The sequence below is a fragment of the Mustela erminea genome, chromosome 11 (genome assembly GCF_009829155.1).
Source record: "Mustela erminea isolate mMusErm1 chromosome 11, mMusErm1.Pri, whole genome shotgun sequence".
In the NCBI taxonomy this organism is placed as follows: Eukaryota; Metazoa; Chordata; class Mammalia; order Carnivora; family Mustelidae; genus Mustela; species Mustela erminea.
In genome coordinates, this window is record NC_045624.1 from 17438433 (window position 1) to 17463550 (window position 25118).

At 36.7% G+C, this 25118-nt stretch overlaps 1 protein-coding gene across 6 annotated transcripts in view; it reads left to right on the forward strand.

The window, feature by feature from the left end:
- The first annotated feature begins 426 nt into the window (after window positions 1–426).
- CNOT4 (CCR4-NOT transcription complex subunit 4) overlaps window positions 427–25118 on the forward strand; it is a 140207-nt gene continuing 115515 nt past the window's right edge. For 2 of the 6 annotated variants that reach the window (XM_032303851.1, XM_032303852.1), the window contains exon 1: window positions 427–681. The gene's annotated coding sequence lies outside the window, so the exon portion shown is untranslated. The remainder of the gene's footprint in view (window positions 682–25118) is intronic. The other 4 variants (XM_032303854.1, XM_032303855.1, XM_032303856.1 and 1 more) reach the window with 2 other exon arrangements.

Here is a 25118-nt window from a genome sequence, read left to right on the forward strand (position 1 = left end):
CCAATTCAGAATCAAATTCTCACCCTAGATCAAATCCCGCGCTCCTCCTACCGGCAACCTGCCTCTACCCCGCCCCTTTTGCTACCTATGGTGGGCGGAGCACAGAGGAGCCATTCCCAGCTCCCCCTAAATTGGTTAAGCTCGCCCGAGTTCTGGGAACCCATTCCCGAGCAAACACCGAGGACACGGAGCAGCCAACGGAGACCGCCGAAGAAGTGACAGCGGAGCTTCACACGCGGCCACAGAACGAAGCAAAACACGAAGAAAGGCAGTAATCTAGCTGCCACGTGAGGCGGGCGACCCGGTCCGCCCTCCGAGCAAGAACTTCAACTCCCGGCTTGCAGCTGGGCGGTTATCCTCCGCGGACTATAACTCCCAGGGTGCTGCGGGAGCGACCGCCCGCCTCTCCTCCCGCCCCTCCCCCGCCCCTCCCAGCCGGATCGGCGTGCGCCTGCGCACCGGAGGCCGGAGGAGTCTTACCCTAATGTAAGATGGTGGCCCGTCTGGCTGTGGAACCCACCGAAAGCTGAGAGTCTGTCTCTCAGCCGTAAAGGTCGGACTCGCTGAAGCAATCAGGCCCGGTTCTGAAGAGTTTTTTCCCCGACACCCGTTCAGTGGTCTCTTGTGAGGACGCGGCAGCGCGTGGAGTCGGCTAAGGGAAAAGCGAGGCAAGGCAGGCGGGTGAGTCTATGCGGGGCTGGGCTTAGGGGAAACCCGGGGCTGACCGGCTACGAGAGAGCGGAGGCTTCGCTGGGACTGTGCAGGCCGCACCCCCCTTTCTCCCCACCCCCCGCCTCATCTTCACCCTCCTCCTTCTTGGTCTTCCTCCTCCTCCTCCTCTTCCTCCCTCTCCCCTCTACGCCACAGCAGTTACCACCAGGAAAAGGGAGCGGGGCAGAAGGCGGCGCGGCGGTGAGCACCGACTCCTTCGAAAATTTCCTCAATTGGGGAGCCGAAGCGGATTCTCGTCTCCAGCTCTCTCCCCTGCGATTCTGTAGGGGCAGAAATCTTGGGTCTCAGTACTCCCTTGTTTTCCCAGCCCTCTCTCCCCTCCCTGACGTCCTTGTCCCAGCAGCCCCCGTCTCCCAGGACCAAAGCCATCACTTCCACACTGACCCGAGTTGCTGCTGCTCATCAGTCCCACTCCTCATTGCCCACTCGTCCTGCTGTTTGTGTTTTGCTCCACTGCTACCACTCTGGAGTTAGCCTTTGCCCCCCTCTTGTGCTTGCAATCAGCCCCTACTCTATCTGCCACACGAGCGCTTCCGATTTGCAGCCGTTCCTTTAACCACATCTGTCATTTGAAAGCTGCCCCTTAAGTACCTAGATCATGCTGCTGCTCGTTCTTACCCACCTGTTTCACAGCTTTCTTGGGAATATTCCGTTCATTCCCTCTTTTCCATACAGATTCTTTGAACATACACTTCCAGAGAAAAAAAAAAAAAAGGGATGCCCCGTGGTGGCCCCTGAAAAGTCAAGTTGGGAAGTGAATTGAGTGAGGTAGGATACTGTTAAACGTCATGAGTGAAGATCATTTATTCGGGCTACTCGGGAGAGGAGCGTTTTCTTTTGGCTTTCAGTTGATCTATTTGTGGATTATTCGCTGTGTTGGGACGTGGGTTGTGTGTGTGTGTGTGTATGTGTTTTCCTTCCCTTCTATTTTTGACCCTCTTCTCCGTGCTACTAAGCATTCCACTGAATTACCTTTCCCCGGGACACTTAATGTGAACTCTGATTATACCAACAAATATTAGCCTTGGCATTTCAAAATAAGATAAATCTGGCATACAACCAAATTAATCTGTGAACTCCACAAGAAAATAAAGAGATTTTGATTATCTGCTGGTTATATGTGGGTTTCAGATCTTTTCCGTATTGAAAATTGATGATTGAGGGTTGGCTTAATTGATGAAATAATTTATGATTTGGATGGAAATTTCCTTTCCAGCCAATACCAGACTTAGTATTTTTGGATTTGGGAAGTTCTCTTTTAACATTTCTAGAATGGTAGGTATCTGAATAAATTGTTTTTCTTAAAAACTCATTAGGTATGTATGCAAAAGAAAAATGAATTTTTTCCCCCAAAAGTAAATCCCCATTTTTTTTCCACAGAAAAGAAGGGGGCTGGGAAAAGAAATGACAAAGCTGTGCTCTTATATGCATTTGTTGGCACTTACTGTCATTATTATCTACATTAAAAAGCAGAAAACTAGGAGCAAGGGGTGGCTGATGATGTCCATTTTTTGATGAAAGCAAAATTGAAATGCCCTGACTAATGGTATAATGAGCCTGTAATCACACCACTGTGAAATAAAGAATTATCAGAAAAGCAAACAGGATTATGTAGATCAGATACATACATTTCAACATTTTAAGTTTAAACATAAATTAGACACTGTTATATGTAAAAATGTTAAAAGTCACAGTAGCAATCTCATGCATCAGTATAATTCTTATTTGCAAAAGTAAAACCTCAAAATACAAATACACACAGTTACCCTTTTAATCACTTTTGCACATTGCTGTTTTGAGATTTTTATAAATTTTACTTATAATACCTGAGGAATCCTCATTTGACATTCTGTTTGATTGTGATAAATGGTCTGCTTTATCAAATGTAAACCAAGGTTAGAAAAGCTGTTTATAAAACTTCCTTCTTTTAGCTACTTACACCCCAATTTGGGGAAACTAAATAAATCCCTACTCAGAATTATAAGCAATTTATATAGTAAGCCTTGCCCTGTGTTATAACTTGAGGTTTTTCTTTAAAAAATTACTTATATTTAGTTTATTAGTAGGAACGTGTTTAAAACAATTGATCTTCAACTCTAAGTAACAGTATATATCATTTTCTTTTTTCATCACTATTGGAGGAGCTTTCCACTTAGTACCTGTAAATAGTATCAACACACAGGTTTAAGAAATCCTTGGCGGTCATACTTGGCTGATTTGTAAGCATTGTGTTCTAGGAGAGGACTGTTTGTCTGGCAGAAGAGTGTAAATGATTTTAATACATCTTTTGTTTTGTAAAGATACTTTAGCTAGCTAAATATATTCTCAAGTGATTTTCTTCACACCATACTTTCCTCCTGCAGTCATCAGATTCTTAGTTTCTGCACTTGGAAGTCAAAATGAATTCATTTGGGATCTTTAGTACATTTGAAAGAGGTATTTAAAATTTTTTGACGTTTTGATAGGAAATCGAAAGCTGTAATTTCAGAATATTTTTGTATGGTTTAAGTTTTTAGATGTAGCTTCAGGAATATTGCAACTTTGTACTTCTGTGGATTTTGTTTCTTTTTTTGATAGTTTGGAATACTTTGTCAGGTTCAGTAGTTGAATTCTTTAGATGAATAAGTGAATTCTGTTGCAAGGTTTTTGAACATGAATTACTTTAACTTATTATATAAAATTGGTTTCCGTAAAATTACATAGGCAATTCTTTAATTTTATTAGGATGAGACAATTATAATCAAATGACAGAATGCAGGAAAAGATAAATTTTGTATTGTCAACTTTACTAGCAGTAACTTTCAACTCATTGCTCTGTAAAGGAGAGTATTGCTTAAGGATTAACTTCTTTCATTAGGGGAATTTTATTTTAAAAATGATTTTAAGTGGCTTAAGAGAATGAAGAAAACATTTTCTCAATGTAAGCAGTATGATGTTAGTAGGCTTCCCTTTCCTACCCTACACCTGGTTTTAAGGTGAAACTATGCTCTTCATTTTACTGTGTGTGTGCACGTGTGTCTTGTACTTGCAAATAATACTCAGTTGAATCTATTTCAACTCATGTTATTATTTTTATAGACCATTCAAGTGAAATAGAAAGTTTTAATTTGTGAAAACTTCAGCCCCTGATGAAAATTTAGCTTTCTGACATTAAGTGTAATACTGTCTTGACTTTTTATGAAGGAAGATACATTTAGCCCATTTGGTTCCAAAGAAAAACAGTAGGGAAATAGGTTATAGAGATTTTTCATGTTCTAGAAATAGTATAACTAGAATGTACCACATAATTTTCTCAAAGGATTTCTTAATCTAAGTAGAACTTGTAAATGGTTTTTATCCCACTGGAATAGCATGTATTGGATAAAACTTAATACATTCTGAGATTTAAAGAATTTTATGTACTTCAGAGATACTAGGAAAAATCTGCAAATGCCCATCCTTATATATAAAATGTGTCAATATGTCAGTATCCCTGGTATTCTAAAGATAGTTATAAATATTTTTTTTCTTGGAAGTTGAGATTAGACAAATTATAAAGATGGCATAATTTAGTTAATCATGTAGTGCTGCAAGGAAAGAAGATAAGTGGGACTTTTTAATCACATATTTAGTGGTTTTCTGAAAGAACTTCTTTCCAAATTGCTTTTAATCTTGTTATTATGTGGTCTTTATTAGAAAAGAGTGTGTGGTAAATGTTAACTTTTTTAAGCATAGTAATATAATTCAGTGGATTTTGTCACATTTCTTTTTCATGGTATTATTTTTTTACTTTTTAGTCAGAAATTAGTTTATGGAAGAGAAAATTTCAACACAATTTTGGCCTTTGGATTAGCGTTTTAGCAGGTTTTTCTTTTCTCCCATGAGAAGGGAGAACTTAGATGCTGCCAAAAAAATGATAATTACTTTAACTTGCTAGAAAAAGTTAATTTTCAAGATAGTATAAGTACAAGGGAGTTTGAGGATGAGTTTTTCTCCTAAGAACTGTATTTGTGAGGAAGGTTTCATTCTTACTAAACTCTGTTTATACAAGTGTTGTCCTGTTTTAAACTTTTAATTGCATTGGGTGATGAGATGATATATTGCTATGAAGAAAAACCTTGCTATTTGTATATGTGTCTGTGAGATACCATTTCAGAAACAAATAGTTTTCTTGGTTATGGCAGCTAATTACCTCTTGAGTGTTTAGAGACAGTGTAGGGCGGGAAAACCAAAGTAATCATATTGTTTTATTCCTAAAACCAGTCTGGGAAAACAGTAAGTCAAGGCAAAATGAGCAGTGTAATTAGAATAAAATGCCAACATTTAAAGGTAGCTGGTGTTGCATTTCTGCTTTTGGAAGAAGTTAATGAATGATGTTGTAGGGAAAATACTGATTGAAATTTGAAAAGTAGCTATAGACTGAAATATCAGGTGTGGAGCATTCCTTAGCAGCAACAAACAGATACATTGTCATTAAGCCAAATATCTGAAATTTCTTAAGCATGTTTTTCAGTCTTTGGTTATAAAGAGGAAGTGCTAATTTTTCTGATTATTTAAGAACCTACCAATTCATTCCATGTTGAGGGCAGTAGGTATCTTCAGATTGTAAATTTCCTGAAATAATACTGGCTGATTTGTGTTATTGAACATTGTAGCAACTTTTCCCCCCTACCTTTTGTATGCTTATGATTTTTGCTTGATGTTTTTTTCTGAGGGTTGGATGGACCTTTTTATGAATGTTGTAACAGAATGAAAATTTGAAATATAAACAGTATCACTTTTGGTAGTAAGATTAATTATTCTTTTGATAGAGACTCTCCCATTTTGATAATATTATTTTCCACAAACTAATTTTATTAATTCTTAGAATTAGGATGCTGCAAGATCCCTGTTCAATTAGGTATTTTTAGAAAAAAAAATTTTTTTTAATGGTTTTATTTATTTTTTTGACAGACACAGCGAGAGAGGGAACACAAGCAGGGGAACCGGGAGAGGGAGAACAGGCTTCCCACAGAACAGGGAACCTGATGTGGGGTTGGATCCCAGGACCCTGGGATCATGACCTGAGCCGAAGGCAGACACTTAACGACTGAGCCACCCAGGCCAGTTAGATCTTTCCAGAAATTTTTTTCTTAGTTTGAATTGGGACTTAGGTATTTGTTGAGTAAAGAAAATGATATAATGTATCTTGGTTTTGTCATTTAAAATGAAGTAAAGACATTATTGGTACTTTTAAAATAATAAGCATATTGTGAAAAATTTTAAATAAGTATAAAGGTAGACATCAAGTTCTTTGTAGTTGTCACTCGGCTTCAAAGATTATCACCTCATAACCAGTCTGATTTCACCTACACCCCTACTTACTTTACCTCTTATTCTTCTGCTCTTTGACCTAGATTATTTTGAAGCAAATCCTAGTCATCCCATTATTGCATTTGTATTGGAACTCTTTTGATATAATAAAATAAAATATCTTGGTATTTTATCAAGAATATTTAATCTGCTTATCAAATAGTGTTTGAGTACTTATAGATCCACTTTCTGTGCTATGACCCAGGCTTTTAAGAGTTTATTAAAGGTTTATAATAATTTGTTAAATGTTCATAATAATTTAACTAGCACTATCCAAAGTGGTATCCAAATAACATGCGGTATACATAGTCTGGGTCCAGTATGTCAGTGTAGGGATATCTTCAGACCGAAGTTCTAGGAGTGAGGCTTCTTAAAGAAGGTGGGACTTGAATAAAAAATACATACCATCTGCATAGGGAGAGCTTTTCCAGAAGGAGAACGTTCCATACATGAGCAAACACTGGCTGTGAACAGCATGATGTGAGAGGGAAGTAAGTAGTCTGACCTCAGTGGAACATGGAATGAAGTCTTAATTTTTGGGAATGGTGTCAGATAAGTTAGTATACTAGGATGGAGCTGGGTTATGAAAGGTAGATTCAGTGGCAGGTTGAATTTGATCAGTGAAACTCTAAGGAACGATTAGAGTTGGTCAGGAGGCAGGAGATAACATATTAAAGGTGTGTTTTTTTTTTTTTTTAAAGAAAAATTGCTTTTCAGTAAGGTGCATCATATTTTGGGGTTGACAGTTAAGTTGAATTTGAAAATTTGATGACTAGGCCACTGAGGTAAGGAGCCATAGAGAGAAGTTGGTGATGAAGTTCTAGAGGATTCTAGATTGATTTCTGCTAATTGATTTCATCTTCTCTTCAGTCTTTACATTCAGAAATAACACCAAGGTTTCAGAGAATCGAAAACTGAAGAAATGTGGTTAATTTATCTTTGATAGTAAACGTCAATTTATTATCCAGGCCTAGCTTGTGGAAGGGAAGTGATGCATGATACTCGATATATAACAACCTTACAAAATTCCTGTAGAATGTTTTAAAATAATTTTAGATATTCTTTCACTGGGGAATGAGAGTTTGGAAAATAAAAGACAGTCTTAATTACATGACTGTAATGGGGCGCCTGGGTCGCTTGGTAGGTTAAGCATCCAATCTTAGCTCAGGTCATGATCTCAGGGTCCTGCGATTGAGCCCCGTGTTGGGCTCCAGACTCAGTGCAGAGTCTGCTTGAGATTCTTTCCTCACTCTGCACCCTCAACCTGTGCTTGAGGGTGCTCTGTCTCTCAAAAAAAGAAAGAAAGAAAAAAAAAATCACATGATAGTAAGAGATGGAATATATCTCACTTGTAAAAGAGAAATTTATGCCTCATCCGCTTCTTATATGTGAATGAGTTCAGAAGGAGTATTAGGAAACTTATCTGAACAGCTTATAACCAGTATATATTATTAAATATCTGTAAAGTTTAATAATGACCTGACGAGAGCTGAAGAAATGGCAGAAAATTCTGATGAAGTAGGGCACTAACTATTGTCAGTTCTGGGCTCCCTTAAGGATGGTTAAGTTTAGGTCAGCAGGCTAGAGAAGAAAGTTGGGACAATATTAAATGGAAACATGTTCCTTGATTTAATTTGTTAAACTCTGCTTTGCAAAGGTATTAATAAAAATAGATCCGGTTAAACAGCCATATTCTTATATGGAATTTTTCTTGAGTTATGAGACCCTGGAAGTTCTTTTTCTTGTTTTGTTGACTCTTCATTAGACCAGCTTTCTAAATCTGTTCTGTATTGCCATGTTCTGTTCTGTGTTGCCATTTATTCTCTTACTGCTTCCTTCAATATCACATGTAGTCCTTCTCGACAGTATATACGATTGTGGATCTTAGGGATTCTCACAGAGTCTGAAAACACCTCAAGCTGAGGGTGCTTGCAACAACTTCAAAATTAAATTTATCTTTATTCACCAATCTTTTTTGGTCCTGTTATTCTAAAAGGTATAACCTACCATAATGCCATGGACCCTTTAAGTACTTAGGAAATATTGATAAGGGTACAGATGATGATGCAACATAGTACATTATTGGGACATGTATGTTTTTCTCTAACATTCCCTCCATCCTATGATCTCCTTACTCCTGGTAGCATGTCAGAGCTATTTTTGATATTTTTTACTTCTTTATTTAACCGGTCTGTTGTGCTTTCTAATATGGTCAATAGAATGGAAAGCTTTTCCTTTCTTGGGAGTTTAACAGGGGCTTTAATATGTTAATTTTGGATTTAAGATTGAGTTGAGATCCCTTCATGCAGGACAGTCTTGAGGATTGTATATCTTAATTGCCACCAGTGTATGTGGGAGGAAAGTAAGTATCAAGTACACAGTATGGGAGAACCTTAGTATTTGAGAATATCTTCAGTGGTAACTGCCAATCCATTCTTTTCCCAAGAAATTTTAATTTAGTCCCTTGGAGTGTGGAGCCGTTTATAAAGGTCACAGTGGGTGGTAGCGGGGAGAAAATGGTTCCCTACTCCAAAAAATCTCTCTCAATTTTAATAACTTAAATAAATCTGAAATTATTAATAGTTTGCTTTTTTTCATTCATGTAGTTCTTGGGAAAGAGCTGACTTTGTGTGAGTGGCTTTGGGGTTGCCGTGGGTGGCCAGCAGGATAGGTGTGTTGTAAACTCAGGAAAGGGGAGGGGAGGCAGAAAATAAAGTGAGAAGACTTCAGATTCTAGCAATGGCGACTCTGCATTTTTGACTGAAGCATTGTTCAGCTCCTTTGCTGTCTTTGGTTACATACCTCAGGTTTTTTGTTTTTGTTTTTTTGTTTTAAGGTTTATTTACTTTAGAGAAATAGAATGAGTATGGTGGTAAGGGGCAAAGGGAGAGAGAGAATCCCAAGCAGGCTCCAAGGCCAGCACAGAGCCTGACATGGGGCTTAAAAAAACATTGTGACCTTGAGATTATGACCTGAGCTGAAACCAAGAGTTGGGACACTTAACTGACTGTGCCCCTAAGGTGCTTCAGCATCTTTTTTTCTAAGTTAGCTGTTAGTACGAATTGGGGAGGCTACAGACTTTAGCCTTTTCCAAATCAAACTAGTGTCCTTGTCCAGCTTTGTGCATTTTAACCTCTACAGATCAAAACGTGACAAATTGTGTCTTTTCTCTGCTAGAAGGAAAGGGGAAACAGGAAAGAGAAGAATAACATTGGTATGATACTCCTCATCTGCTTTTATGTTAGTGGTGTACTAAGATTGTTTTGTGGAAAATCCTCTGCCTTTTATTTTTAATTTTATGTATTCAGTTATAAAATAGCTTCATGAATTTGCCAAATGAGTCCTTAGGAACCTTTAAAAAGGTCCATACCATGGAGTTAATGTAGATTGAAGAGCATCTATGTAAGTTGATGCTTGGTGGTACTTTTTTGAGATTTCTTACTTCTACTAAAATCTTTCCTGTCATACTGGTCACATCCTAGATTTGAATTTTTCTTCCAAAAAGTAAAGCTAGGAATCTCTTTTTAAGGTAGCCACCTTCCCTGCTTTGTATTCAAATCTGTTTTGATACTGATGAAAGCAAGTATGACAGTAAAATACTTTGAATAAAGCTATGCTAACAAAAGAACATTTGTTAGTCATGTGTCACCGTATATTCTTTTGTCATGCCTGGCTAATATTTTTTGCAGCTTTGGTGAACTCTGAATAATACATGATGTGTTTGTGTTTACAGATTGTGTTTTTTTATTTTATATACAACTAAATTCACAATTTTTAAAAAACTTAGCATGATATTAAAGGGTATAATTTTTTCCGTATTTGGAACAAAGGACTAACTTAAATGATTTTTCATAGTTGAACATAGTTTTTAATAGCTTCTCGTTTTCTGTGTAAGCCCTTCGAATTCTCCCCTGTTTTTACTTATTGTTTGTAATTGGGAGTATGCAGTGGAGGATGGAGCCAGACTGCCTCAATGTAAATCTTGGTTCTACCATTTATTACTTGTCAGACCTAAGGCAAGTTACTTTACCCTGTGTGGCCCTCAACTTCCTCATTTGTAGCATCGAGATGTGAGGATTATCTGTGGAGTAAATGAGTTAATATAGGTAAAGTGCTTGGAATAGTATTTGGCACGTAGTAAACCCTGTATATAAGTGTTTGCTATTATTACACATTATTATACATTTGAAAAAATCAGAAAACATTCATTTTTGAAAACTTAATTTTTTAACTCAATACAGTTTTTAATGTTTAGTTACTAGACATATGTTTTCAGTAATTATTTGACAAGCTGGAAACACAAGTAATGTGTTTGAAGGAATAGTCGAAAGACTGGCTTGTCTGGAGTTCTTTTGAATCAGAGGGTATTAGAAAATGGAACTGGATAGGTATGATAGAAAATGACTATGGAGTGTTTTGAACTGAGACAGAGAAATTTAGATGTGGTTGTTAAGTGGGCAATCATTGCAATCATGGTAAGTTTTTTTTTTGTTTTTTTTTTTAAGTCGGGAGAGTGATGTGTTTAAAATAGTATTTAGGGGAAGGTGGTTTTGAGTGTTCTTGGTAGCATAGAATTATTTGTTTTTATGTGGACAGAGGGTTTTTAATTTTTTTTGGTCTGTTTTGTTCAGGGATCTACCTTAAATGGCTTAGACAGTGCCTCATAGATAGTAAGAGCTCAATAAATACTTACCCGATGAATGAATCTTAAGGGAGACTGTGAGTTAACAGAGAGAGAAACACAGAGGACTCAAACGTTTGGAAACTCTGCCGTTAAGAAGTCTAAGTGAAAAAAGTGTTATTAAAGGAATAATTGGAGAGGTGGAAAGAAGACAGAAGAAAGAAAATGGAAAAGTTTAAGTTTAAGCCTAAGTTTAAGTTTCAGAAAACAGAGATTTTTCAGTAGAGAGAAGTCACAAAGATGAGGAATAGGAAAATCCAATATAGTATCACTTCTATTTTAAGAGGAAAAGAAAGTGATGTAGTCTGATTGGACATTCAAGGCATTGAGAATAGTGAAAGCCCTTTGGCTTGTGGTGTGATGATCAAGAGCCATCTTAAAGCAATTTTACTTGCATGGGAATGTAAATCAGTTTGGGGGGAAGCTTGAGGAAGGGTTATGTGCAGAGTCTAGGTAAAAACCATTCAGTTGAGAAAATAACTGTAAAAATGGCAGGAAGATAAATTATAATAGCAGCTTTCATAGTTCTTGAATGTGTACTATGAGGGATTCTATATATTAAGAGAAAACTTGAGGCAGTTTGTGCTGAATGTTCTTGTTTCGTAATAGAGAAGACTTACTCCACACCCTGCTTCAGGACTCTGCCACTTCCTAACTCTCTAACTCTCCCTTGTCACATGGAGGCCATGATAGCATGTATTTCATAGATCTGTGATTAAGGATTAAATTATTGACTCTTTTTAAAACACTTAGAACAATGCTTGGTATCTGGTCAATGTTTGATAAATGTTAGTTAGCTGTTATCATCATCCACTGTTGAGGTAGAGAGTAGGATTGGAGGTTCACATTGAAAAAGAAAAAAAGAAATTAAGGAAAATATTGCGAAGTAATGTCAAGAACTAAATGGAAAGGCCTTAGAACCTTTGCTCTGGCTATTCTCTCTGCCTGAAGAACACTTTTCCAAATATCCACATAGCTTCCTCAACTCCTTCAGACCTTTGCTCAAATGATCTCCTTTTCAATAAGGCCTACCCTATTTCTTTTTTTTTTTTTTCTAAAGATTTTATTTATTTAATTGACAGAAAGATCACAAGTAGGCAGAGAGGCAGGCAGAGAGAGAGAGGAGGAAGCAGGTTCCTTGCCAAGTAGAGAGCCCGATGCGGGGCTCGATCCCAGGACCCTGGGATCATGACCTGAGCCGAAGACAGAGGCTTAACCCACTGAGCCACCCAGGCGCCCCAGGCCTACCCTCTTTCTTTACAGTTAGAACCCAGGCCCCACTCCCTTAATATTTGCATTTTTTTTTTTTAAGATTTTATTTATTTATCAGAGAGAGAGAGGGGGAGAGCGCGAGCACAGGCAGACAGAATGGCAGGCAGAGGCAGAGGCAGAGGGAGAAGCAGGCTCCCCGCTGAGCAAGGAGCCCTATGTGGGACTCGATCCCAGGATGCTGGGATCATGACCTGAGCCGAAGGCAGCTGCTTAACCAACTGAGCCATCCAGGCGTCCCAATATTTGCATTTTTAAATTTTTTGTATATTTATCATACATATCACATAATCCATTTATTCTTTGTATATACTATTTGTTGCTGGTTTCCATCTATTAGGGTAGGGGCGTTTGTTCCCTGATGTATCCCAGGTTCTGGGAATAGTAGTTGATATATTAGTAGTAGGGCTCAATATATGCTTGCCGAATTAATAAATTACTCTGCCATTGAGGAGGGTTTTCTGAGATTGGTGAACACTATGTAGAAGTTGACCTCAAAGATTTCCTCTCCTTTCTGAAATAAGTCCATTTTGGTAGTGGTTTTCGTGGCAGTCATTTGAGAAATCCATTTAGCTGAGGGAAGGAAAATGTAAGATGAATTTCTTTTTTGCTACAATAACTATATTTTACATTTGATTAGGTCATGAAAGCTTACCTTTGAGTGCTTATTAGCTACTAGGTAATGTTCTAACCTCTTTATTAGTTTTTAAAAATCCTACGACCTTACAAGTACATCGTAGTTTTCTTGCAAGCCATTATTAGGGATGAAGGGGAAGCCATTTGCCCTGAGACTAAGCATGCTTCCCAAGACTGTTGTCTTCTTTTGACAGGGAGCTTCTTACATGTCATTCCTCCCTCCAGCATTCGCAGCCTTGACACTATTACTTGCCTGAAGTGTATCTGGACTAATCTCATTATGTCCTTTATCCGTTTTTATGTCAGTCACCACAAGTCTCGTACTTTAATCCCCACAGGATTCCGTACATTTCTAGGCTTTTCACTCCTCTCCATCATCAGCAAAATTTCTTCTATCCTTGTTTTTTTCCTGAACATTTTCCTCTACTCTCCCCTTTTCTGAAAACACTGCTTCCCCTGCAGTCCTCTAACATGTTGGCTATTAAATTTTTCATTTTTTCTTGCATGCCATCATCAAAGGTCAGTGGGTCAGTCCCATGCACTATGATTGGAAACTATATTTCCCATTCTTACTTCCTCCATATAGGAATTGAAGAGGGAGCCTTGTTCCACTGAGTCTGAAAAATGGGGCGGATACGTTCCATTTACCTTTCCTCTGTGAAATTTGTCTGTTAACAGGCTATGTTGTCCATAAACCCTTGTTTGCTGTCATCTACTGCACTCTGGGTTACATCTTCTCTTTTCTTGACCATTATAGCTCTTTGCTCACTCGTGGTTGTATCTTACACCTTCTTTTTACCTATAACTTGAACCCTTCCATGATTTTCAATTCATGCAGCCCCTTCTGCCATTTATCTTTTCAGCTCATTTTACCTAATACCCTAACACAACAAACTTTTACTGTCATTAGGATCTCCCGTCTACAGACTGTCCTTTGCCCCTTTGCTTTTTTTTCTTCTTACCTATTAAACATTTATTACCTAGTGATTGATCATTATATTCATTCCCTTTCATATGCCCTCTACTCTTTTGCCCCTTTTTTACTTCTTTATACTTACTTGGCAAACCATCAACTCTACCTAAGTCAGATTCTCTTGAGTACTTCACATCTGTACCTGTGTGGCTACAAGTGACTGAAGAACACAACCATGATGAGCACTCTCAACTTTAAATTCATGTAAGAAACCTCAGGTGGCCCTTAATATTGTCTGGCATCATTATCTATTTCCTTAGTCCATTCATTTTTCCCTCTCCCAGATGACTTAGTTATATCCTTGCCTTTCTTCTCAGACTTCCAGCCTTCTTCCTCATACTCACTCTCAGTTGATGGACCTACTTTCTCTTCCACCAAGAGAATAGAAGCCCATCAGAACATTTACAGACTCCATCACCACATCTCTGGACCTGATGGTCTGACTCACAGACCTTTGCCTTCCTTCTGTTACTATAGATGAACTGTCTTTGCTTCTAATCCAGTTCCTTGGATCAATGCATTCAATCCCATCCCCTTTCATTTACTCTGAACATTGCTCTAAGCAATTCTCCTCCCTCTTTACAGATCATTAATTTTCCCTTTTCTGGGTCATTCCCATTAATGTGCAAACATGCTGTAATTTTATAATTTTTATCCTCATAAAATATCTTTTTTTGCTCTTCTCTATTTCCATTGCAGCAGAATACCCTAAAGCATTGTCTAAATGTACTTGTTCTGGTTATTTTCTCATGTGTTCTCTGAAGCCTGTTTTAGTTAGGCTTTGGCCCCTACCACTCACTGTACTTTGATTGTTTTAGTATTAACGACGACAGTGGTAAATCTAGGAGTCATTTCTTTGTATTATGTGATCAGTCTAACTTTGACAAGTTATTTTTTTCTTCCTTTTGATATACTCGTTTCATTATGTTTTAGGATACCACATCCCCTTGGCTTTCCTTAAAACTTACTGGCTGCTCTTCCTCTTTCTTAGTAGATCCTCCTCTTTGCCTACTTCTAAACAGTGGAATATCCCAGGGCTCACATTTTACCCTCACTCCCTTGGTGATCTCTGCTAGTTTTGTGGCTTTGAATATCTTCTTTTTTGGGGCGGATTGGGGATAGGCTTTGAATATCTTCCTAAATGTTGATGGGTCTCAAATTTATTTCTCCAGCCTCAACTACTCTCCTCAACTCCAGATTTGTATATCTAGTTGCCTACTTAATGTCTTCACTGGAATGGCTGTTAACTGTCTCAAACTCAACATGTCCAAAATAGAATTCATGCTCTTTCCTCCCAAATTTGCCCTCCCCTAACTGCTTCACCCACATAGCCTTCCTCATCTCAGAGGTTGGCAGCTTTCACTTGTTCCAGCCAGAAATCTTGGCCTCATTCTTGACTCTCTTGCTCTCACACATTTATTCCATTTATTTCACATTTATTCCATCAGGAAATTTTGGCTCTACCTTTGAAACATGTACGGAATTCAACTAGTTTTCACCATCTCCACAGCTACCATCATTTCTTGCTGGGTAATTGCAGCAGGCTTCTAAGGGATTTCTCTACTTCTACCCTTTTCTCTATAGTTTGTTAATAATATAGCTGTTAGAATGATCTTTTGAAAACATCAGTTAGATGGCAAGAGATTTTGCACCACATCTGAGAAATTTCATTTGAGTTGATAAGATTAAAGATTGTTCTGCTGGTTTTATTTTATCTCATTGGTTTAGATGGCATATTTAATGTAGGCTTTGATTATAACCATTTTTATAGGTAGACAAAGAGCTGTCAGAGATGGTTCGTGGTCTTCCTCACTTCTCCTCACTAACCGTCCTTTTTTTTTTTTTTTTTTTTAAGATTTTATTTACTTACTTGAGAGAGAGTGCCCCTGCACCAGTTGGGGGGAAAGGCAGAGGGAGAGGGAGAGAGATAAGTAGACTCCATGCTCAGAGCCAGGCTTGATCCCAGGACCTCAAGATCACGACCTGAGCCTAAGTCGGATGCTTAACCAACAGAGCCACCCAGGTGCCCCACTAACCATCATCTTTTCAGCCCTACACACAGAAAGACTATATCCCTGAAGAAATTGGAAAGAGAAGGTCTGAGTTGGTTACTATTTCAGAGAGTTGCTTTGAAAGGAAGAGTGGACCACCCTTTCTTTTCTTTTTTTTTTTAAATTTATTTTATTTTTTTAAGATTTTATTTATTTATTTGACATAGAGATCACAAGTAGGCAGAGTGGCAGAGGGAGGCAGAGAGGGAGAGAAGGAGAAGCAGGCTCTCCACCCAGGCACTCCTGTTGTTACCCTTCTTAGTATTAATGTTCTCAAGCTGAGTTTTCTTTTAAGCCTCTGACTTTTGCCATACCCTGCTCATAGCACTACATAAACTTAAGTTATTCTTTATCTCCATTGCCTGGAAGAATTTTGAAGGAGGAACTTAAAAAGTATCAGAGTTTATCTTTTTATTTACTCTTTTTAAAAAAATATTTATTTATTTATTTGACAGAGATCACAAGTAGGCAGAGAGGCAGGCAGAGAGAGAGAGAGAGAGAAAGGAGGAAACAGGCTCCCTGCTGAGGAGAGAGCCAGATGTGGGGCTCGATCCCAGGACTCTGGGATCATGACCCGAGCTGAAGGCAGAGGGTTTAACCCACTGAGCCACCCAGGTGCCCTATTTACTCTTCTTCTTAATATTAGACTATTTAATAGTACAGGTTACGTCCTTCCATTATTAACATACAACTTTAAAGGCAATTTGTGTCTGGTTTAAAAAAAGGATTGGAAATTTTACGTATAAGAGAAGAGATTTTGTCTGCTTACACACAAAACCCAGCAGATGAATAAACACCCCCAACCGCTGCTGACTCTAGTCAGCATTACTGCTCTTCTCCCCCTTCCCCATGTTATAATACTTTATAAAGATTTAAGTTCATGGTTTTATTTATATTTTACATCTGTTGAAAAGAAAAGATTTATCTTGGGTTCAGTGAATCTTTTTTACAGAGGTTAAGCTTTGAACTGTCTTTAAGTCCAAGAGGCTTATAGCTTAGATCTGGGTAGTTTTTTAAGTGAGCAGCTGATAATTGGGTAGCTATGGATATGTTGACTTCTGATTTCCAAATATATTTCACTGTAATCCACAATATGTTGTTACCATGAACATATTAACAAAAATGGCTCTGTTAAACATTTGAAAATTTATAGAACTATTAATTTTATTCTCATCCAAAGAGTCCATAGTACCTCCTTAGGTATTGAAAATTATATAAAAGGTGCAAGAAGTAAAGTTGGTCCAACAACTTTTTTTAAAGTTTAATCTATTTTTAGTAATCTCTGCACCCAGTGTGGGGCTTGAACTCATGACCCCTAGATCAAGAGTCTCATGCTCTTCTTACTGAGCCGACCAGGCAGCCCCCTTGAATCTTTTCTTTAAAAAAAAAGACTGGAATTGATTAAAAAAAAAAGATTTTATAAACAAGGACAGTTGGGGAAAAGACGTATGGCGAGAAAAGAACAGAGATAATACAGATAATAGGAATTGTGGAAAGGAAGAAGGAAAGTGAGCTCTTAAAAGTTAACATTCTTAGATGTGCATTGGAAGGATGACTTTGATAGGCTGAAAAAATTTTGGTGCTTGTCGCTTTTCTGGGTCTTAGAATACTCTGTTAATCTTTTTGTTTCCTCTAAGCTTTGAGCATAGGCCCAATTTCTTTTGGCTATGCAGACTTCGATTTAGATTGATCCATAAGAATAATTTGAGGGACACCTGGGTGTCTCAGGACGTTAAGTGTCTGCCTTGTGCCCTCGTCCTGGGATTGAGTCCCCTTTCTGGCTCCCTCCTAAGTGGGGGGTCTGTTCTCCCTCTGCCCTTCCCCCTACTTGCATGTGCATGTGCTCTCCCTCCCTCCCTCCCTCAAATAAATAAATAAAATCTTAAAAAAAATTTCTGAATCCATCTGTGTTGTGCATATCAACTGTTCTTTTTAATTGCTGAGTAGTATTTCACAGTGTGGATACACTGCAGTTTGTTTAACCATGCATCTGTTGATGGATGTATTGGTTTTCAGTTTTTTGGCAGTTGCTAATAGAGCTGTTAACGTTAGCATGAACTTGAGTTTTCATTTCTCTGGGATAAGTGCCCAGGAGCACAAATGTTGGGTTGTTAGGTAAGTTCATATTAGTTTTAAAAGAAACTCAGGCCTATTTTCTAGAATTGCTTTATGATTTTGCATTCCCACAAGCATTATGTGACTGATTCGGTTTTTTCTAAATTCTAATGAGATTGGGTATTATCCCTTTTCTTGGTCTGTAGTTCATTCTGATATCTCATAGTTCTAATTTGCATTCCTGATGGCTAAAGATGTAGAATGTTTTTTCATTTGCTTATTGACCATTCATATGTCATCTTCAGTGACTCGTCTGTTTGTCTTTTGCCCATTTTCTGACTGGATTTTTTTTGCTGTTGAGTTTGAGTGTTCTTTATATATTCTGGATATAAATTCTTTACCCAAAATGTGGTTTGCAAATATCTTGTGTTTTCATCCTCTTCATAGGGCCCCTCACAGAGCAAAAGTTTTTAATTTTGATGAGAGGACAGTATGTCAGTTCTTTATTTTATGTATTGTGCTTTTTGTGTCAAGTCTAAGAATTCTTTGCCTCATCCTAAGTTTCTAAGGTTTTCTGTAAAAGTTTTAGTAATTTTACATTTTAGTGTATGATGCATTTCGAACTAATTTTTATATAAGATATGAGGTTAGGTTGAGGTTCTTTTTTCCTTTTTCTTTTAAGTACAGTTGCTCCTGCACCATCTGTTGGAAAGGCTACCTTTATTCCAGTGAATTCCTTGCACATGTGTCAAAAATCAGTGGGGCATATTTGTAAGGATCTGTTTCTGGGTTTTCTGTTCTCTTCCATCCATCTGTAGGTCTTTCTCCATGAATACCACACTGTTTTGATTACTGTAGCTATATAGTAAGCTTTAACATCAGGAAGAGTGATTCCTAACACTTGACTCTCTTTTCAGAATTGCTGTAGGTCTTGTAGTACTTTACCCTTTTCATGTAATTTTTAGAATAAGCTCATCTGTTTCTCAAAATCTTTCTGAGGTTTTGTTGGGAATTGCATTACACCTGTAGATCAATTTGGGGAGTGTTGAAATCTTTACTATGTTGTGACTTCCAGTCAGTAGTCAGTCTCTCCAGTTATTTATGTATTTTTAAAATTTATTTATTTATTTATTTGACAGAGACAGTGAGAGAGAAAGAGAGAGAGAGAGAGCGCGCGCATGCGCACGATCAGGGGGAGCAGCAGAGAGGGAGAGGGAGATGCAGGCTTTCCCCTGAGCAGGGAGCCCAATGTGGGGCCCAGTCTGAGGACCCTGGTATCATGACCTGAGCCTAAGGTAGACACTTAACAACTGATCCACCCAGACACCCCTCTCTCCAGTTATTTAAGTTTTCCTTTATTTCTTTCATCACCGTTTTATAATTTTCAACATATAGATCCTGCAAGTTTTATTAGGTTTATACCTAAGTATTTCAGGGTTTTTTGGGTATGATTCCCAAATAGCATTGTATTTGTAATTTAGATTTTCACGTGTTTATTGTTAGTGTACAGAAATGTGATTGATCTGTATTGGTTAATCTTGTATCCTGCGATCTTGTAGAACTCAATCTTAGTTTTAGGGGATTTTTTTGTATATTCTTTGGGATTTTCTAGTTAAAATATGTTATCATCTGCAAATAGGAATAGATTTTTTTCTTTTAGTCTATTTGCTTTTTGTATCCTTTTCTTACTTTATTGGCTGGCTGGCTGGAGCATCCCTAATTATATGGAGTAAGATTGCCATCCTTGCCTTACTTGAGCCTAGAGGGAAAGCGTATGGTTTGCACCATGTAAATGTGGTATTAGTTGTGGGCTTTTTGTAGATGTTCTTTACCAAGTTGAAGAAGTTCCCCTCTATTCCTAGTTTACTGAGAATTTTTATTATGACTATGATGGAATGCTTTTTCTGTCATTCGGTATGACATGTTTTGTTTTTTCCTTTAGCCTTTTTATATGGTGGATTACATTGATTTTCAAATGTTTTTTTTTTTTTTTAAAGATTTTATTTATTTATTTGACAGAGAGATCACAAGTAGGCAGAGAGGCAGGCAGAGAGAGAGGAGGAAGCAGGCTCCCTGCTGAGCAGAGAGCCCGATGTGGGACTCGATCCCAGGACCCCGAGATCATGACCTGAGCTGAAGGCAGTGGCTTAATCCACTGAGCCACCCAGGCGCCCTGATTTTCAAATGTTAAACCAGCTTCACATTCCTACAATAAATCCCAATAATCTTTTTATACATTGCTGTACTTTATTTGCTAATATCTTGTGCAAGGTTTTTACATCTGAGTTCATGAGAAATATTAGTTTGAAGTCTTTGGTTTTTGGTAGTAGGTCTTATTTTGGTCTCAGAGTAATATTGACTTCATAAAATACTGGCTTCTTAAAACTTCATAAAGTTGGGAAATATTTCTTCCTCTTTAAAGGAAAAATAGTGTAAAATTAGAATTAGTTCCTTAATTTTTTGGTAAAATTCTCCAGTGAAGCCAACTTAGAGGATTTCTTTTTCCTGGGCTTTTAAACTATGAGTTTGATTTCTTTAATGTTCATAGATCTTTTCAGATTATCTGTTTTATCTTGCTTGAGTTTTAATAATGTGTAGTTTCTGAAGAATTGGTTTATTTTTTCTAAGTTGTTGAATCTATGGGCATTGAGTTGTTCTTAGTATTACCATATTATAGCTGCTGGATCTCGGTAATAATCTGCTATTTCATTCTAATATTTATGATTCTTGTTTTTTCGCTTTTTATATTTATCAATCTTGCTAGAAGTTTGTCAGTTTCCTTCTCCTCCTACCCCCCGAAGAACCAGTTTTCATTTCATTAATTTTTCTCTCTTGTTTTTGTTTGCAATTATTTTGATCTCTGCCCTTTATTATTTCCTTTCTGTTTACTTTGAGTTTACTTTCCCCTTCATTTTGTACTTTCTTGAGGTAGGAGCTCACATCGTTGATTTGAGACCTTTCTTGACCTTTTTTTCTAGTGTAAGCAGTTCTATAAAATTTCCTCTGGTTACTGCTTTAGCTGCAGTTCTTAATTTTGATATGCTCCATTTTCATTTTCACTTTGCTCTATTTATATTTTTCTCAACTTATCTGTTTATTTATTTAATTGAGGTAGAGTTGATACATGATAGCTCTATTATTTCCTTTGAGATTTCCTCTTTGGCTCATGGATTATTTAGTAGTATGTCGGTATATTTTCAAGTGTGGGAGATTTATTAATTTCTAGTTGGATTTCATTATGATCAGAGAACATACTGTGTGATTTTGAAATTGGTTATGTTTTATGGCCCAGGGTAGTGGTTGGCTGAATGTTCCATGGGCACTTGAAAAGAACGTATGTTCTCCTACTTATTTTTGGCTCTACTTAGTTTTCCTGGAGTATCACCTACCTCTCTCCCTATGCAACTCTCTTCTTACTTTCTGTCTGATTCATTCTATTTGGTTCATGTCCTTTATTACTGGTTTGTATAGCATCATTGACAGTAACTTTCTTTTTATTCTTATTTCCTCACCCGTAGTAAAAATTCTTTATTTCCCATAAATCCTTTATGTCCCATGTCTCATTTAACATTCTCTGTAGTTTTTAACAATATGTAATATTCTTTGTTCTGAATTGTCACTAGTTCTTACGTTGGCAGTATAATTTACATTTATACTAGAGGCAAGTTAGCCTTAAAATATTATTGTTCCAAGGTGAAATATTGCAGTATGTTTTTGTTATTTTTTCAAAAGCCACCCACAAAGTATGATTCTCTGGATAAATTTAGACTGAATTAGGAATTATATGCTAAGTATATTGCTAGGCATTAAATGAGAGGAAAATTTGTGTCCTCATGATACTTTGTGGAACATAAGACAAATGCCTCTGCAGGGGGTTCTAATATATAAGACATTAGACACCAGATGCTTAATGAAGAAATACTATACAAATTCAGAAAAGGAATAATTAAAGAATGTGGACAGGATTAATTTATGTGGTCTTTTGAAAAGGTAATACTTGACCAAATTGTAGGTGGAATGGGAAAGGAAGTTGAAATGAACATTATCTATTTACGGGGACTGCTCACCCAAAATGAGCATGACCTGTGGGAAGGAGCGTGAGGAGGACATTTTTTGAGGCAGTAGAGTTATGCAGTAGTAGGAGGGTAGAGAGGATTCCTGAGCACAAGGAGAGAATTTAAATTTGAACAGGAATCTGTAAGCCAAATTAAAAGTAACTAATCTGCAGAGTGACTTGAAGAATGCTTTACATGTAAAGCATTAGCATAATCTGGATGGTTATTAGAAATGCAGAATTTAATACTCCACCTCAGACCTATAGAATCAAAATCTGCATTTTCAACAAGGTACCCAACTGATTTGTATGTATTATGAAGTTTCATAAGCACTGGTCTGAAGGGAAGTTAATCAGACAGAACTGTATACAAATTGGATTCTAGAGGAGGGGGATTTAGAAAATGGAGGAGGTGTTAAATTGAAGATTATGATCCAGTTTGGAACCAGGCAGTTGAAAACTGGGTGGGCCATTGACAGGAAATAAAAAAACCCTGAGTGGCATATAAAGCTGTGCTTATTCTTTACTTCTAAGCTTAGAACTTTTTGTTAACAGAAAATCAGCGTAATAATAACACTGGAGAAAATTTGGAAAAGGAATGAATAAAAGTATAATTCCAGGATCCAAAAATAAACAGCATTTTCATTTTTTTGCACGTTATCATGATTTCTTAATAATATGAGAACTTGTTTCTACATTCTTGTGTTTAGTGTAGAGCCATTTTGTGTGCCTTAAAAATTTATTATGTAAATATTTTTCATGCTTTTTCATAATTTAATTGCTTTGAAAGGAGTTTTTCCCATTATAAAGTATATACACTCACTTACTTTTTTAAAATGCAAATTAAAAATAACAGTGATTGCTGTATTTACATTTTAGATTGGTAAGCATTAAAATGTTTGGTTCTAATAGGTTTTAGTGAGAATGCAGATTTGTGCAACTTTTTAGCAGGCAATTTGGCAATGTTTGTAAAAATGGAAAATTGTATATACCTTGCTTAATCCAGCAATTTCATTTCCAGGAATTTTTTCTATAGATATACTGGCTCTAGGTCACTTAATCTACAGGTCAATTTTGTCATAGTTACCGATTCCTTGTATCAGTGTTTTCAGGAAAATATTTTCCTTGAATGTGGACGAAATTAGATTATTTCGTGGGAGGATTTTTCATTTATACTCTGATTTCTTTCCAGTCCTTTGAAAAGTTATTTTAGTTTTTTTCTCAGCATTTTCTGCTTTCTAAAGTCTTCTAAAAAGTTATTTTACTTATTTATTTTAGCATTTTGGTATTTTTAGGTTTCTTTTGTTAAATTTAAAGTGCATATGCCAACCTTGCTTTTTTGTTTTTGATAAAATTTACAGCTATTTATATTGGATGGAATTGGATTTAAACAGCTTTTGAAGTTTTTTTTTCTTTAAGATTTTATTTATTTATTTGACAGAGACACAGTGGGAGAGGGAAAACAAGTAGGGGGAGTGGGAGAGGGAGAAGTAGGCTTCCTGCTGAGCAAGGAGCCCGATGTGGGACTCGATCCCGGGATCCTGGGATCATGACCTGAGCCAAAGGCAGATAGATGCTTGACGACTGAGCCATGCAAGCGCCCAGCTTTTGAAGATTTTTGATGAGATTTGGTTGACAGGTTTTGTCCTCATAACATTATTTAAGGAATGTTTAACTTGTAAACTAAGGATCATAGCTTTGTTGATTTTTGTGAGTGTATTTTATTTCCCAAAAGACATTTCACAGTCAGTTATCTTCATTTCACTATTAATCTAACATGTGTTTACTGTAAATATGTACTGAAAAATACCTGGAGCGACCATACCAGTAAGAAATGCTAATATTTTGGCTAATTGCTACAAAACTTAAGAATGATACTAAGGCATTGAGATTAATGAAATTAACTAAAGACTGGAATAATGAAATATTTCATTCAAGCAAGAATTGAGCAAATGAAAAAAGGGACCTAAATCTCATCACAAAAGATAAATTAAAAATTTTAATGACTAGAGACACAAAATTAACAAATCTGTTTATTAACATAATAATAAATATAAAATATTTGTAGAAATAATATATACAGGGGTTCTGGGTGGCACAGTTAGTTAAGCATCCAACTCTTGGTTTCCACTCAGGTTGTTATCTCAGGGTCCTAAGATTGAGCCTGCACCAGCCTCCATGCTCGGCACAGAGTCTGCTTGAGATTCCCTTGCCTTCTCCCTCAATCACTCCCCCTGCCCTCTCTCTCTCTTTCTGAAATAAATCAATCTTTAAAAAAAGAATACTTATAACATATCTACATTTATTTCCATGTTAACAAATATGTAAATATATAAACATCAATACATGTTGTTATTAAATATAAATATATATATACTATGTTATAAATGCATATAATGATGTGTTAGTGTATCAGTGTAATATGTACTAGTAATACAAAATATAATAGAGTTTGTATGTCTTATTTGTTCAAATCCTTAAGACGAATTTATAAATTTGGTAATTTCGGTGAGTTTATTGTTCAACATACTGAAGTTTGGAGAATTGGTTTGTTTCTGAAACACTAATGCACAGGAACATATGTTTAAGGGTGTGCATTGCGTTATTGTAATACCAAAAGACTTAGAACTGTTGAAATTAATGTCAGTAGAATTTGTTAAATTATGTGTGCATTTCTTTGATGGAATATGTTATAGCCATGAAAAAATGTGGAGTATGTATTAAGATAGAAACATTCTTAGTGTATGTTGAATGATAAAGGGAAACTTCAAAATAGTGTACCTTGATAGTTCAGAACAGTGTACCTTTTCATTTTCGGTTAAAAAAGATATGTTTAGGTGGGGGCAGAATGGGGTAGCTGGGTGAGGGCATTAAGAAGGGCACATGATGTAATGAGCACTGGCTGTTATATGCAGCTGAGAATAACTGAACTCTTCCTCTGAAACTAATGGTACATTATTGTTAATTAATTGAATTTAAATAAAATTTAAAACAAAGATATTTATATGTTTATATATATCTGAAGAATGCACAGGAATTATTTATAGTGGTTGCCATTGGAGTTCTAAAAGATGGAAACAAGAGTTGATATAGGTACACTTGTTGTAATTTGATTTTTATCATTTTTACTAACTAGTAAAAGTAAAATATTTTTAGTATATATTCATTGCAGAACCCTGGAAAATGACATGCAGAACAAAAGTCTCCCAAAGTTAAACTATTTTTTGCAAGTTTTTCTGTTTCCTTTCAATCTTATTTTATGTTTTACTTTCTTGTGTTCATTTTACTTACCATGATATTACTATTTTATTTACTGTTTGTCATATATTCTTACCA